This window comes from Thunnus maccoyii, chromosome 4 (assembly GCF_910596095.1).
Source record: "Thunnus maccoyii chromosome 4, fThuMac1.1, whole genome shotgun sequence".
Classification (NCBI taxonomy): domain Eukaryota; kingdom Metazoa; phylum Chordata; class Actinopteri; order Scombriformes; family Scombridae; genus Thunnus; species Thunnus maccoyii.
This window is the reverse complement of record NC_056536.1, coordinates 22632244-22647992: the sequence shown is the minus strand read 5'-3', so window position 1 is coordinate 22647992 and position 15749 is coordinate 22632244. Positions and strand designations below refer to the sequence as shown.

Below are 15749 nucleotides of genomic sequence, written 5' to 3'. Positions count from 1 at the left end.
TGCACCATAAAAGATGCACGTATCCTCTCGCTCATCCAAAACACTCCCAATGGGTTTCGCATGTTGTAGCGAGTGTGTGTGTCTGTGTGTGCATATGTGTATGTGTGATCTGCTGGATACTACTAGTTCTGCTAACATGGCCCAAAAATAGCAAACTGGAGAGGTGTGAAGTAAAAAAGGAAAGGACACTTTAGTAGAGGAGTAACTGACACGGGGTGAGTCACTTTCACACAAACACACACACATACACGCGGTGTGCTCATGCTCATACACCTACAAGCATACACATGCATATTACAAAAGCACATAACACACACACAGAGTTGTGAAAGTGTCTCTCTTTGGCTTTGTCACTGCTGAGTGTGTGTTTGCAGGCAGGAATCACGGGTTTGTGTCTTGCCACCATGTGATTGGCTCTTTTTCTCAGTTTGTGAGAGATTCCCAAGGAACTGCCACTTACTCACTATGCCTTTATAAGCTCAGCTACCTTTTTTTTTTCCTCAATGGATTACAGTCTTTTATTAGCCTTCACACTCTTGTGAGCTCAGCAGGCCTCCGTAGAATCAGAAACTGAGGTGCTGGATTTCCTCCAAACACACCGATTTAAGGATCAAACTGTTTAAGTTTCACTCAGAGAGTCTTGAAACCCCTGCTGTGTATTACTGTGCCTGACTGTGTGACAGTGCCTGATCAGTCTGTTGGCATTTGTACTTTGCCTGGTTATTTGATTGAAATTCTCTGATTGGTCCATTTTACCTTACAACACACTATACACACATGCATCCACTTACTATACATGACTGATACTGATAATATCATAAAATCTTTGTTTATTTACTGAATGTATGATGAGCACAACATATTCAACTGGAACTGTGCGTCATTTTCCTAACTGCCAGATAACATCCTCATGGGGTCACATTTTGTCTTTTATTTCTGTGCTGATTTTATCATCAGAGCTGGGCCGTACATTGTTATATAGTATGTTTGTATGTCAGTAAAGTGAGTTATCTTTACTGCCACTCAGAGTAAGCTGTATCATGACTGAGCGGAAGTAACACAAAGGTCAAAATGTTTAGTCCCAAGTTCAAGTGAAAATAGTGTTAACTTTTCAGAATTGTATTTTTTCAAATGTTAAACAAATTTTCACTTGGTGAACACAGTAATGTTTTTTCCCAGTCCTATTTACATCAGTGTTTATAGGATGTTGTAGTGTGAATGCAGAAGTGAGAATGGGAGAGAAAGAAGGAGAGAGGAAATGATACTAAGACGTTTGGCCTGTGAGGTGCCTAATGATCACAAGAGCAAAAGATACATGCACGCATGTGAACTCACACACACACACAACACACACACGCGCACACACACACACACACACACACACCCCATGTGATCTCTCGATTAGTGCTGTAGTCACACCCTCCCACTCTCTCTGGTTGTTTGATCACAATCTCCCTCCTACTCCCGGGCTCCAGTCATACAGAAACTTTCAAAAGATAATGCTTGCTTGACATGAAATCAGTGATGACCTTTATTAAAATAACTTTGATATTCAGTTTTTTTAAGTTCAGTGAAAATGTTTGGCTGACGCTACAAAAACTAATCTCCTCTCGCACATAAAAACATATTTAAACATCTGTAAAAATATCTGTAAAGTCGAAGCTTGTGTTTTAAATGACTCTGAATCTAAAGGTGGATATAATAGCTTATGATAGCTCTGACTATTATTAGACTGATTAAAAGAGAATATGATCTATGTCGGTTATAAGGCACTAATGTAGCTGGAATCATGACTTCACTCTCATTTGGGTGAATGGATTATCATATTTATTTTAGGAGTTACCCAGTTGAGCCTGGTAATGTAGGTGAAAGCACAAAAAAATATGAAATACAGATGTACAAATGTGAGGAAATATAAGTGATTTTAAAACCCTTGGCTGTTTAATAATTAACACTTTAATTGTTGTGTTTAAAGCACTGTATTTTCTTTACTGTTTTAATTGAGTGTGAACATGTTTCCTGACTGATACACTGCTTTTTCTTTCTTTGTTCTTTTATTTAATTTTTTCTTCTTATGAGGGATTACTTTTGTTTCAGTCACCTAGTCACCAAATTTGGACATAATTTTTAGAAGGCTTTAGTCATTTTGATGTGTTCTCACTTGGATGAATCAGCAATAGTGTTTGACTCATGGTTATAAAGATGAACAATATATAAGTATGTGTAAGGTCCATGGCAGCTGCCTCTACCAAGCAATACATACTTATGATTAAATATAATATATTTATTAAATTTTTCCATGCCCAGGATTTACAGGTTACACCTGATAGGACAAAAATATAATAAAACAAACTCAAGAAACTTGCCAGTTTTAGTAGTAAAATGGATAATTGCGGGATCCAGCAGGGTGGACTGTGATCACAAGCAAATGTGGAATCTCAACTAAGCTCTCCCTTCACTTTCAACTCAGCAGGTGCAGGTCGTAGATTCCAACTCCCATTGACATTGCACTTCAGAGAGATCCTAGCCATGTAAGCTGCTCATGTGACCTGGCCTGGCCTGTCCTGACAGTTCCAGCTCTGGCCCTGAGTCAAATGTTTGGCCATGATGACAAAGGTAAAAGGATAGTAACGGTACTCAGCCAGGTGTATTTTAAGACATACAAATGAGTTGTTTTTCTAGTAAGAAAATTGGGATTTTGAACATAAATGCTGGTTAATTCAGAGAGCGTGTGATTTAATTCCAATAAGCATTTTAATGATAATCCAATCTGATATAAAACTATAATTGTTCAAAATGTAATGATCGTTTTCCTTCTCAGTTGTCTCATTTAGATAAATGAAACTTCCCTCAAGGGTTTCAGACGAAGGCATATGTGATGGGAACTGGGGCACGCAGTACAGTAAACAGAGCATATGACTTATTGCCACATTACATAGGACAAACCTTGCAGTGCTTTCACAATAAGATGTGTGAGTGGTCTTTTGTGGTTTCATGCTTGAAAGAAAAGCACATGATGCCACTGCACGCGGATCATGAACAAGTGATTAAGCTAAAAAAGAACTGACTTGTCATGACTGTGATGAAATTCTCAATGTGTCAGATTTGATTAGCTGGCACTTCACCTGCTGTAACATGTCAATACTTAGTGATTATGTTTAGCTCTCGCACCTACAGTAGGCCTACTGTGTTCCCGGCAAGCGCACCTTTCCTTTCATCCCCATGGGCTGCTATTGGCTGATGGGCTAAGAGGCTGAGGTGTTGCAGCAAATAGCATGAGCTGTGGGCTGGTCCATTCTGCAGCTCGAGGGAGGTTAATGAGTGAAGCCGCTGGGCTATCAGCCAAACATGAGCAGCAATGCTAAGGCTCCCACAATGAGCCTGACTGTATTACCACTGAGCTCTGTCTAATTATACACTCCCAGAGAGAGAGAGAGAGAGAGAGAGAGCATATTAGGTAGGGGAAAGAAAAAGTTATCATGTGTCACTGTGTGTCAGAGAGACTTACTAGGAAGGATGAGTGTAGATTGAAGTTGTAAGGGTGAGATAGAAGGTGTGTGTCAGTTAGAGGGAAGAAGAGAGAGAGAGAGAGAGAGAAGGAGGGAGGGGGTTGGAGAGATCAGGCAAGCTGAGGAGAGAGAGAAAGAGAGCGCTCTCACCGGGAGATAGAGTGAGAGAGAGAGAGAGCAAAGAGGCGTTTAGAGAGTGAGAAGGAGGAGAGGCAGGAATAGGATGAAGGGAGGGAAGGCTGAGCAGTAGAGAAGAGGAAGAGACTCGCAGTCTCAAAACTGGATATTCCTACGTGCTTGCTGCTGCTGCTGCCTGATCCAATGAGTAGACTCTCTGCTACCTGCTACGCAAAGGCACCCGCTGAGGTATGTGACCACGCCGCTTCCTCTTCTTGAGTGTGTGTGTGTGTTGGTGTGTGTGTAAGAGAGAGGGAGCGCAGGTGTGTTATGAACTTTGAATGAAGGGATAAACAGAGCGTGGTGTCTGTGTGTGTGTGTGTGTGTGTGTTCTGAAATGCTCTGAGGAAGCAGGTTTAGGAGTTGCTGTACGTACAAGTCATCCTGAAAGTGAGTGGGGTTAATTATAGGGAGAGAATATGTTTGAAATGTGTGTGCGTGTGTGTGTGTGTGTGTATGTGTGTGTGTGTGAATGAGAGTGTGGTATACACTCATGTAAGTCGGCACCTGTGTGTGGGGGTGTTTGGGCGCGTGGAGGAGAATAACAGAGAGAGTGTGAACAAGAGTGTGACTGATCCAGAGAGAAGGAGTGTGTGAGGAAGACAGAGACAGAAAGACAGACAGACAGAGAGAGTTGGAGGTTCATCACTCAGCCTGACGGCAGATCAGGACTTTCAGAATTAGAGCAGTGGGCTTAAATAGCCCTGGTCCAGAGATAGCCAGGGGCCCTAGAGGAGCCCATTTAAACTGGGAGGGACAGATATTAGAGTGATGAGGGTGGGGTTATAGTCGAGTCGGGTAAAATTTGGAAAGAGACAGAATGAGGTAGGAGGAGAGAGAAAATAGGAGGCGCAGATGTTGGGGGCAAGTCTGGGAAAAGATCTCACACTGTCAAAGCGAGGGTGTGCAGGTGTTCAGGTGCATTTGTAATCTAACTTCTTATTCAACCAGTGCCAGTACCAGTAAGAAAACATTCACTGGGAGAACTTCCAGTGTCACCGTTAATTTTTAATCACAACCTTGTAACTCTGCTCGTTCAAAGACTTTAAATTCATCCGTTCCCTGCATCCCCCCCTATTGAGAATACAGAGCTGCGTTTGTGGTGCCGCTACTGACTCCACTCAATAACCGCCTCATTTCTCACCATTCTCCATGGAGAAATAGTACGCCAGTGTGCACGATTATGATTTCTGTATGTCTATTTCTGTTACGGCAGGCGCTGTCCTTCTGCTTCAGTGATATCCCAAATGCTGCATATAGGAACATTTCACAGGTTCAAACAGTTCTCAGCTATAGATGTCTTTCAAGCAAGATGTACATTTGTCCCTGCTGACTTAATTCACTTATTTCAATTATGAGGACGAGTGCACAGGAAGTCGTATGACACTGAGAGATTGCTTCCAGAAATGCTTGTTCTGAGAGAAGATAAATGTGCCTCATCTGTTGGTTTTTGATGTTGGATTTGTCACTAGCTTGTTGAACAAAGGACTCTCTGGTGTAGCCTATCAGTGAAAGTTTGTGCCAAGGTGGGGCTTTAGCTGTAGTCAGGTAAGCCAGATCTGTGTTTAATATCTGTGTTATAGTAATTGCTAAGAGGAAGCTTGGAGCTTTATTTTATGACTCCTGCTATGCGACTGTACCAGGAAAAAGTGCTCTTGTGAATGATGTAAAGATGACAAAGAAAAACTGAATGTAGATATGTTTCTGTATCCTTTGGGGAAATGAAATCAGCTCGTCTCTGTGGGCTGAATGAGAGATACGGCATGTTCTCCCATCCCATGTTTCTTAGAGTTGTGCCACCCTGAAGAGCAGAACAGGCCTCTTGTGGGAGAAGGTTGAGTGGCTGCTGGCCCTTTAAGAGTTCTATTTTTACAGGGGCACACTCATGCATGGAGCGAGGCGCACAGAGGAGGCAGTGGCATACGGAGACTCTATCTGCTCTGCCTCACTTCTATGACTCCACACAACACATCCTATAGGACCGCGAGTGACTGAGAGAGAGTCGTAAAACTCCAGTTCAGTCCGTAGAGGAACACGTTTTGTTGACGCAAGCTCGAACATGAAAATCATCAAAACTGAAACTTACAAGGTTTCCATCCAACAAGGAGAATCAGCCCTTTTCAAGTGGATCCCTCTGATGTCTAAAAGTGATAATGAGTGGGAGCCTGCAATAAAGACACCCTTATGCACACTGTACACAAATGTGCCAACATTCCCACATACTTGTTTTGATATGCAGATAGCTATGAAAGAAATCTGAAAACATTCATGCCCCCTTCTTACAAACACATAATACACTTTAGTTTACTTACACCCACACTCTCCTCGAAAGAAACCACAAAAACGAACATTTCAGAGAACAGTTTTTATACAAATCGATGCACTTAGCGGCACGTATAGTGCTGTACACCCACGTAAAAAAATTACTTATACATCCTCAATATCTGGACCTAAAATAATCTTCTCCTTATGCAATCTGCATGTTATATAATGCATGGCCTGTCATTATCACAGCGCTCCTTCACGCCCTGCTGTGCCTCTCCACCTACAGTACCACACAGACAGGCAGACACACACACACACACACACACACACACACACACACCCTGCACCTTGTGTTGACAGTCATATACTCTACTCTAGCACTCTCACCCACGTTGAGTGTGTGCTCTCAAACAGCCAGCCAGATGAGTGAGAGGGAAAGACAGAGGAAGACAGAGAGTGGGTGGGGTGGGTAGGGGGACTGAAAGTGAAAGAGAGACAGTGGGAAAACTTATAGAGTGAAGTGTACATTCATGCAAAGATTAAGCATTTACATGATAAAAATGAATCCCTTCATTTGTGTTACGCATGTATGACTGTTTTAAGGATTGTATGTTATATGTTTGCTCTGGGAAAATTCCAGTCTGCCACCCACTGAAACCTTTTGTGGGCGCAGCAAACTAGCAGGTATTCGAGGCTACATAACCCCACATAACCTTATTCTAGTATTCATTTTATTTACCACCCTGTTCTTTACCCTCTTCAGGGTCTCAGAGGGGAGGGAAACACTCACCAGTTCATCGCAGCATGTGTGATGGATAATCACTCACTGTCACTCACAGTCACACCTTATCGTCAAACGCTGACGTGCATGTCTTTGCATGTTAACAGGTTCAGCTCTTATAATTTTGTCTTAAATTTGGGAACCTGTTAGAGGGGGGAAAAATGATTTACAGCTGATAAACCTGGAAGAAAATCTAAATTTTTATTTCATGTCATTTAGAGCTACAGCAATTAGTTAATTAATTAATCGATCATCAGAAAATTAATCACCAACTATTTTGACAACTGATTCATTGTTTTGAGTCTTTTTTTTTTTTAAAGAAAAAATTCTAAAATTCTTTGGTTCCAGCATCTTGAATTTGCATATTTTATTCTTTCTTTGGTCTCCTATGATAGTAAACTGAATATCTTTGGGTTGTGAACTGTTGGTTGGGACAAAACAATTTTTTGGTTGCATTTTAGGCTTTGGGAAACAGTGATCAACATTCTTTACCATTTTCAAACACATGTAGCCATTTAATTAATTAGTCAGTCAACAAGAAAATTAATTGGTAACTATTATGATAATGATAATAATGATAACAATAATTTGATTAATGGTTTAGGTCCTTTTTTTAGCATAAATGCCAAATATTCACTGGTTTCTCTGTATTATATCACTTTAAACTGAATATTTTGGGGTTTTAGACTGAGAAAACAATGAAGACATCATCTTGGGCTTTTGGGAACTGACAAGCATTTATTTATGATTTTTTGACATTTTAAAGACCAACTAATCAATTAATTGAGAAAGTAATTTTAATCAATAATGAAAATAATTATTAAGTGCAGCCTTAATGTCACTGAAAGTGAACTGACAATCAAGCAATATGTGTCAATACACCACATCTATGCTAACCCTGTCTTGTAACTTATGAAAGTGTTATAGCTAAATTGTATTTCACAAATTTCCCTTCATACTACATGCTGATCAGGACAGTTTATGGTATTTTTGAGTCAGTCAAAAGGACCTGCTGTTCCCAGATCAGCACAGTTGGACGGGTATGAGAATTGGCTTGGGAGCTCAGCCGAGGAGCCAGGAGTGTGATGAATAATCCCAAACACAGGCAGGTGTTTGAATACAGTTGACACCGTGCCAGACTACTTTAAGGTGACAGACACACCTGTCGGCCGGGGCGTCCCTTGAGAGGAAGGTGCGGGAAGTTATATTTCATAGGATATATTTACATTCAGATCCAGTGTGTGTGAATGTGTGTGTGTGTGTGTGTGCATATGAAAACATGTAGCTGTGTGTGCAATCTGTCGCTTATCTCAGTCTTTTCTTCGCACTTTGTGTTTGTAAAGATTGCTGTCTTTGGCCTTGACTCACTAACCCTTGTGTACGATCAATCAGTATGTTCTCCTCCTCCTCCACACTTCATCTACAATAGGGGTCAACGACCTTTCAACCCTGCCACCCACCGCTTACACCCACAGTTTTTCAACCAGGCCTGCCTCTCTGCCTGCTCGAGCCCATGCAAGTTAATCCGCTCCCTCGTACAGACAGACCCAACCTGCACAAACACAATATATTGCAAAGTATCGGCGTTGGTATCACTATACAGAAAGTGTAACATCTGAGACATCCTGTAGCCTTTAGCATCAATAGTGTCCTGACAGCCTGTCCTGAAGTTGGATGTGTATTACCTTCCCTACCCTTGCAGTGCTTTCTTCTTTCTTTTTTTTTCTATCCTGTGCAACATGGAAATCACTCAGCAAAACATCTTTATCTAATTAAATTTTTCTTTTTTTGTAATTATTGGCAGATATTATCAGGTAGTAGAGTGATGCGGTTCTCTCTGAAGTGGAACTCCCCGTTTTCATTTTGAAAACAAGCATTAAGCCCACTCAATCCTGTTTAATATAATTTGTAGCACCCTCTATAACAAACAGCATAAGCGATGTGTTGAGTAAATGGCTGTGACTGTGTGTGGCTGGGCAGCAGATTTGGTGTAGGAGGGGTTGTAGAGCAACAGCAATAATAGCAGTGTATAGCTATGTTGCCTTGAATACCAGCAGTGATAAAGGTACTCCAGACAGTATCTGTGCAGCCAGTCTAGACAGTCTCTCTGAAAATGAATGGCACTTGAGCTACCAATGGGAGATCTGGCCATGGTCTCTCCATGGAGATGTCATCACTATGTTTGCTTACAGCTTGCTGACATTTTGCTGCTAAACCAGAGAACCAACAGAAATCCAGTTTGACTGGCAGTCGCCAGGGGACAGTGCCAAAAACAACAAATCTTTGGAATGAAAAGTAATCTCCCCACTCTTTCACACACAAACACACTTGTCCTCTTTCTTCCAAGCTGTTTCTTCCCTATTAGACTTTCTTTTACTCTCTGAGTCTCTCCCTCTCTCTCTTTTTTTCCCCTCTCCTCTACCCTCCACCCCCATCGTAAGATACTGATCTCACAGCATGAGAGTACTACTCACATCAAGGGCTCTGAGTTGAGCTAATCATGTCATAAACTAGTGAGAGGGACTGCTACCTATGAGACTGTAAAGCCAAGCATTAAAAAGGCCAATTTAAAAAAAAAACAAACATAATTATATGCAGGAATGAAAATACAAAGGCATGACTATGCATTAGCAGTATGTGACATCAATACAATTGCATAAGAATTGCTGTCACCTCACCAATAGCGTGTTTCATGTTTTTTATGTCTTTATGATGCATATGATGCCAACAAATTGAAACCAAAGTCATTTCTTTGTGGTCGAAAATGTATCTGGTACAGATGCCGCATAAGAGGCATATTATCAGACTCAGACAGTGGAAAAGAGCAAAAATGAAACTCCCATCAGTAGTCACTTAAATGTCAATGAATGACAACAACATAACACCCGCTTTAGAAAATGTCAGCCACAGGGTTTGCAGAATACCTGTTAACTGTTCCACTTGTTCTGCTGACCTCTGCATGCACATTCGTGTGTGCAGAACATGTCTGTGTGTATTTACAGAAACAGACACTGCAGTAGTCTGCCGTGGTCAGAGGAAGAGGAGAACGAGGTGGAGGAATTTTTGCTTCTGCTGACTGGCTGACCTGCATGTAATTAGTCAAGTCATATTTTTAACTGATATTGCGTAAAAGCCAGCTTAAGGAGCCATAGCTGCCCTATTTATACCCTAGGGGCTAATGGCCTGTACCACTACACAGGGGGATTTCCTCCCAGAACTATACTAAGCCCGCCTTAGGCCGTACCAGTTAGGATTCACAGGGATTAACCCAGCAATACATTACAAGCGTCACCCTGTAGTCTGCATCACTCACACTTCTACTCTCTACCTGTCTGCTCTTCACTTTAAATGTTTAGCATATTCTGTTTACATTTCTGCTTTTTAGAGGATGGTATATTCTGTTTTTTTTTTTTGCTGCACTTAAGGTAGACACTCTTGATACTTTCATCAATTTGTGGCACAGGAATGTGTGCAAGTCTGTCATGAGTGCACACATACACAAAGAATAAATCTTTCTATTACTCTTTGGATGCATGTTTATGTTATTGTGTACATGCAGTATACCTTGTTTGGTGTCTGGGTGCGTGTGTGTGTGTGTGTGTGTGTGTGTGTGTGTGTGTGGGTGTTAATAGTAACTCCTGAGCCATAAGCCCATCCTCGTTGTGGTTGAGCCGGCTGCGGGCAGGGCTGCTGGCTCATCCTGCTGAAGAATGGGTCAGGGCCCTGAAGGCTGACCTGGCCCTTTGCCCAATAAGCTATCGCCCGTATCACCCTGTCCTTTTATCAGCTTATCCCGGCTCCTTGTAGAGTAAGCCACCACACAAGGCTAGTAGTACTCCCCTCCTCACCCCCTCACCCCCCTCCCTCCATCACTCCAACTCTACCTAAGTTTGCTGTCTGTCTATCTATCTATCTATAGCTTTCTATCTATCTATTTGCCGTGTCCTCTATCTCCCCCCTCTCCTCTACTCCCGCCTCTGTTCAGATCTGTTACATTCAGCAACAAATTTCTGCTGCATCAGACGTCCATCATAGATCCCCCACTCAGCCTGAAACGTGATCAGACACCCGATCCAAGGCTACGCATGAGGAAGGGGGGGTGAAAATAATAAAAAACAATGCAAAATGTCATTTTGATTTTTTAAATAAAGGACTACAAACTATGACAAAGAAAGTTCCCCATGCTCATATCTGCCAGACTCTCACCTGTGGAAGTATTTGACCTCTGTTGCTACTTTACACTTCTACTGCTATGATTTGCTGGGTGAAGTCTGACTCATCTGACCTTTCTTGTCTCGGCCTGACCCTGTGTGTGTGTGTGTGTGTGTGTGTGTGTGTGTGTGTGTGTGTGTGAGAGAGTGTGTGTGTGTGATGGACAGATTACTTAGTGCAAAGCCGGAGCGGGAGACAGACAGAAACAGCAAGCATGAGGTGGAGGAAGAGTGTACGCCAAATGCCTCAGTGGTGCCATAAATGATTGACAGCACAGTGTGACTCCACGGTGTGTTTGCTCATGTTGATGGTTGTCTGTGTGTGGGTTCAATATGCTAAATATCAAAGTGTGCGTGTATAAGTAGAGCACAACAGTCATTTCTACATCTCTATATTGTAGTAAACACCCTTTGATGAACCTGGTCCTTCCTCTATTTCCTTCTCTTTCACTATGACTGGACTGTAAATTTACACCAAACACTGACAAGTGTTATGATTTTTTTTAGAATTATATTTAATTACATTGTTCAATCTGATGAATGCATCCATTAGTACTACATGCTGATTGAAGGGCAGATGAGTCAAGGATCTTTAGAGGAAAGTAATTATTTTATTTTCTTCATTATATTTTTTTTATTTCCTATTGATTGCTTTTTGTATTTTAATATACGAGGTATGTTTCCTCACTAACTTACTGACCTTGAGTTTTAATAGTATGAGTTAAGAATGTGTTCATTATGCGGGTTGTTATCTCATATAATCATGTGTTGGATAGTTTAATTTAAACTGCCAAATTAACTCTGACCCCTTATGACCGGTGTGTTGCTTTGTGTAATATAATCATAGAAAAATAATGATAAAAGCAGCTGCATTTTTGCTGCTGCTGACTCTGGAATTAAATCAGTCATTAAGGTTTTTAAATCTTAAAAAATATAAAATGAAAAATTTCCTGTTTGTAAACTAGCTGTCATAAATAAGAAAGAAAGCTGCTATTCTTGAACTTTTTTTTTATTGAATATGAATTAATGCAATTATGAATAAATAGATTTTTATTCATTTCATTTTTTTAAAGACTGTTTTCTAATTTATAGCTGAACAGCTGGATATTTTTATTACTTTTGTTTGCCAAGTTTGAAGATTGATTAAATTTCCATGTGACTGTCCAAAAAAAAACTCACATATTTGTTTCATCTCAACCTATAATGTTACAAAATTTTTATTCATGAGTCTTGACTCTGTTAATTTTGAAACTTTGTAATGAACCCACACAAATACAACTAATGACACGGCAGGCAGTGCCTAGGCCCACACAACCTCAGTGCATGTCATATTCAAGAAGCATTCAGTGTGAAAAATAAATGTAATGTTTTCCTAAATGTCAGAGGAGCCTTTCTTGGCAATTGTCACCTCACTGCGAGAATGTTATAATGTGGCCTTCTAGCTGATGTGTCTGCACACACCTCCAAGTCTGATTAGCTTTCCATTCCATCGAGGTTGAGAAGTTAGACAAGGTTAACTTCTAATTTACAGCTGGTCAATGCGAGTCTACATTTTGCTCTGTGTTTGCAAGGCTGAATTTCTCTTAGAAATATGAAAGAACATAAATATTGCTTTTATGATTAGTCACCAATAATGATTTGATTGCTTCATTAAATCCTATTTTCCCCCTGTGCTCCAAGTTATGTTCTTGCTCCTTTTGTTGCATTTCTGTGCTGATAATTAAAATAAGCTTGTGAAGTTTGATAGGGTTATTAACATAGTGTTACATTTTCAACCTTGGGCCTGTTCAGTATTTTATAAAAAGTTTTTATACTGACAGGTTTCTGATTCCTTGCTGTGAATGAATGACACTGCTCTCACCAATTCAGTCCTAATAAGCCATACCAGCCATACACACTTCACTTGCATTGACTGAATCGCTGAAGCAAATCATTCAGAGCTCTCCCGCAGCGCTCCTTTTAGCGTATGAGTCTGTGTGTATGTGTGTATGTGTGTGTGTGTGTGTGTGTGTGTGCGCGCGCACGCATTCAAAGTCAAATTAAATTTATTCATAAAAGCTCTTTTAACAAGCAGGTTCATCACAAAGTGCTTTGATGAGAACAAAGGACACAAAATCAGATGAAAACTACAGACAAACAAAAAGAACAAGTGTGTGAGTGTGTGTGTGTGTGTGTGTGTGTGTGTGTGTGTGTGTGTGTGTGTGTGTGTGTGTGTGTGTGTGTGTGTGTGTGTGTGTGTGTGTGTGTGTGCATGATGGATGTGAAGTTTAGTTTTGAGTCAGAGGCAGCAGCGAAAGCCTGAGTCTGAGAGTGTGTGTAGGATGAGCCTCCTACCATGTCCCTCCCTGTCTCTCATCAACTGTCTCTCTGCCTCCCTTCCGTCCTTCCCTCTCTTTTCTGTGCCAACATGTCTTCTAAAAACACAGTATTTTAATGACAGTAAACGCAGTAACCGATTTTAATGATTTGATTAATGGTTGATTGATTCATGACTTTTAATGTTAAATGACACATTTCACTGGTAAAACATAAGTGGAAAGCATAAAATTGAGCAGTACAAAGGCAGCATACAGTCAACTGCCCAATATATAATCGGTATGTGCTGCATCCTTGAATGTTTGTGTGCTTGTATATGTGTGTGCATTTATATATATATATATAAATATATATATATATGTGTGTGTGTATGCATGTTTGTATCCCTCACAGTGATTAAAGCAAGTGGGCGGCAGCAGCAACTGGTCTGCCTGTGTGGCTCTGCATAGCAGACATGTTTCTCACTGCTAGATATTACTCATTTCCTCAGCCCTTTGCACACACAAGCGTGCGCACACACACACACTCTTGACACACACACACACACTCACATACACAACAGACACAGAGATAGATAGGCTCTCAGTTCTTTCCCTCAGTTTGGTGGGCTCGCTGGTGTTATTTCATGCGCACAGAGATCAGAGGCAGTGTGTAGCTGGAGGCTGCTGATATCTGCGGGTGTTGTAACTAGCGGTGGTGCTGTGGAGGAGCAGTGTAGCACAGTAAGGAGCTGAGGAGAGGGTTGACCCTCTGGGAGGACTGGAATATGAATGACTGCCAATACTGGGACATCTGCTCAGCCAGCACTAAGGTCAGTCTCACATCACATCACAACAACTACCAACTCCATCAACCTGTCTGCCTGCACCCACATTCTCAAACTACTCTTGTTGATAATAAGAGCTGCTTTTCTATTGCATTAGGTCTACTGGTATATCAATTTATGTGTTTTTGACAGTACAATATGATAAATTAGCAACTTATGTTCTGTAGTTTTGTTTTTCTGAGGTTTGCAGTCATGAGCATGGAGGTACATTTGAGAGATCTCCCGATAAATGCATGTAGAGAAAAGGCGGGATGAGGAGGAGCGGTGGAAATCAAAAAATTACTTGAGATTATGTTGAATAATGTGAGCGTTTTACGTTCGAACATAAAATATGTTTTGAGAGTGTTTATTTTTTTATCACTGTTAAGGAAAAAAAGTGAAAAAAACTTCAAATTAATTGTATTTGTGCTTACGTGGCAAATCAGAAGCCTTTAGGAATATTTCATTGAAAGGACTGTGTACCATCATTATGCCTATAATTTGTTGGGTTTGATATATTTAAATTGTACCACAGCACAGTAGCTCCAGCTAAACTCCAGCTCTGCGTGCATGTCTGCACAGTGTAGGAGTATTCTGTTAGAAGACGTTTCTCTGCAAACTCCTCCACATGTACAATTGTGTTCTTTGTTTTCTTGTATTTTTTTTTTGGCAAGTTTACTTCAGGTCTGTTTGGTCAACCATTTTCACGAGGGCTTTCAAAATGACAAGTGTGTAAGAGTCATTTCAGGACAAAAACTGAAACCAGATTCTTTTTTAATTTTAGAAACATGGGTTCTAAACAACTTGTTGTGCAGCCAAAGTACACATAAGAGTTCTTTCACACACAAAAAAATGTGATAAGTTAGTTAAATAACTAAAATTTATACAATTTTCATTTTTTTCCTTTTTGAGTTAGCTTTTCCAAGTGGGTTGTTATTGCTTCTTTTCTTTGTTTATAAAACACAGATTTTTTGAAAATGGAAAAAATGTTTGCTGTTTTCACTTTTTTCTTTCTATTTAGTCAATAAATTGCTTAATTGTGAGAGTATTGATGCCATGTTAGTCTTATACGGTCGTCATAATTAATTTGATCAAAAAGGGATTCTTCTAGACGTAACATAGACCTACTTAAGGAATGAATTCCAGATGTTGCTTCTGGCAGACGGCTTTACACTATATCTCCAGAATACATTATCAGTTTTCATGAACTCAAGAGGTCATTGGGTTTTTCGAGCCCACAGAGGACCATTTTAACTTTGACCTAAACTGAAATATACCACTAAAATGAGACTTATACGATTTCACATCATAACAGCAACATTGTCATTAACTCAGTAAGGGCATTTGTCACCGCTGAGGTCCCTTTTCATGTTCTACTCCGTCATACCCGTCCTGTCAGTGTCTGGGACAATGGATCCCCCTCCTCTCACCGCCCAGTTTTCAGTTTTCCACTCAGATGCACAAACAGCTTGCTCCACTCTAACACTTATTCTGTTTTTGGACCAAGTCACTTGATGAGTAACAGTTTATCCGCCTCTCCATGGAGTATCCCCATCTAACCTCTCCAACCGACTGGATGTGTGTGTGGACACAGTTGCCATGGTGACAGTGTGGCGGATGGTGAAACGGCAGGGAGTTGGTAGGCTGTTGAGACAGACTTGCGGGTGAGTGCGGGGCTGAGTGGC

General features: G+C 40.8%; 1 protein-coding gene across 6 annotated transcripts in view; it reads left to right on the top strand.

The window, feature by feature from the left end:
* Positions 1-15749, top strand: part of zmp:0000000926 (ataxin-1-like) — an 89546-nt gene that overhangs the window by 68956 nt on the left and 4841 nt on the right. For 2 of the 6 annotated variants that reach the window (XM_042407963.1, XM_042407965.1), the window contains exons 5-6: positions 2471-2616; positions 8925-11233. The exons of 1 other annotated variant lie outside the window; for it this stretch is intronic. The gene's annotated coding sequence lies outside the window, so the exon portion shown is untranslated. Of the gene's footprint in view, positions 1-2470; positions 2617-3721; positions 3876-8924; positions 11234-13668; positions 14071-15749 lie in introns of those variants that run through there. 3 more of the 6 variants (XM_042407964.1, XM_042407967.1, XM_042407968.1) reach the window with 3 other exon arrangements.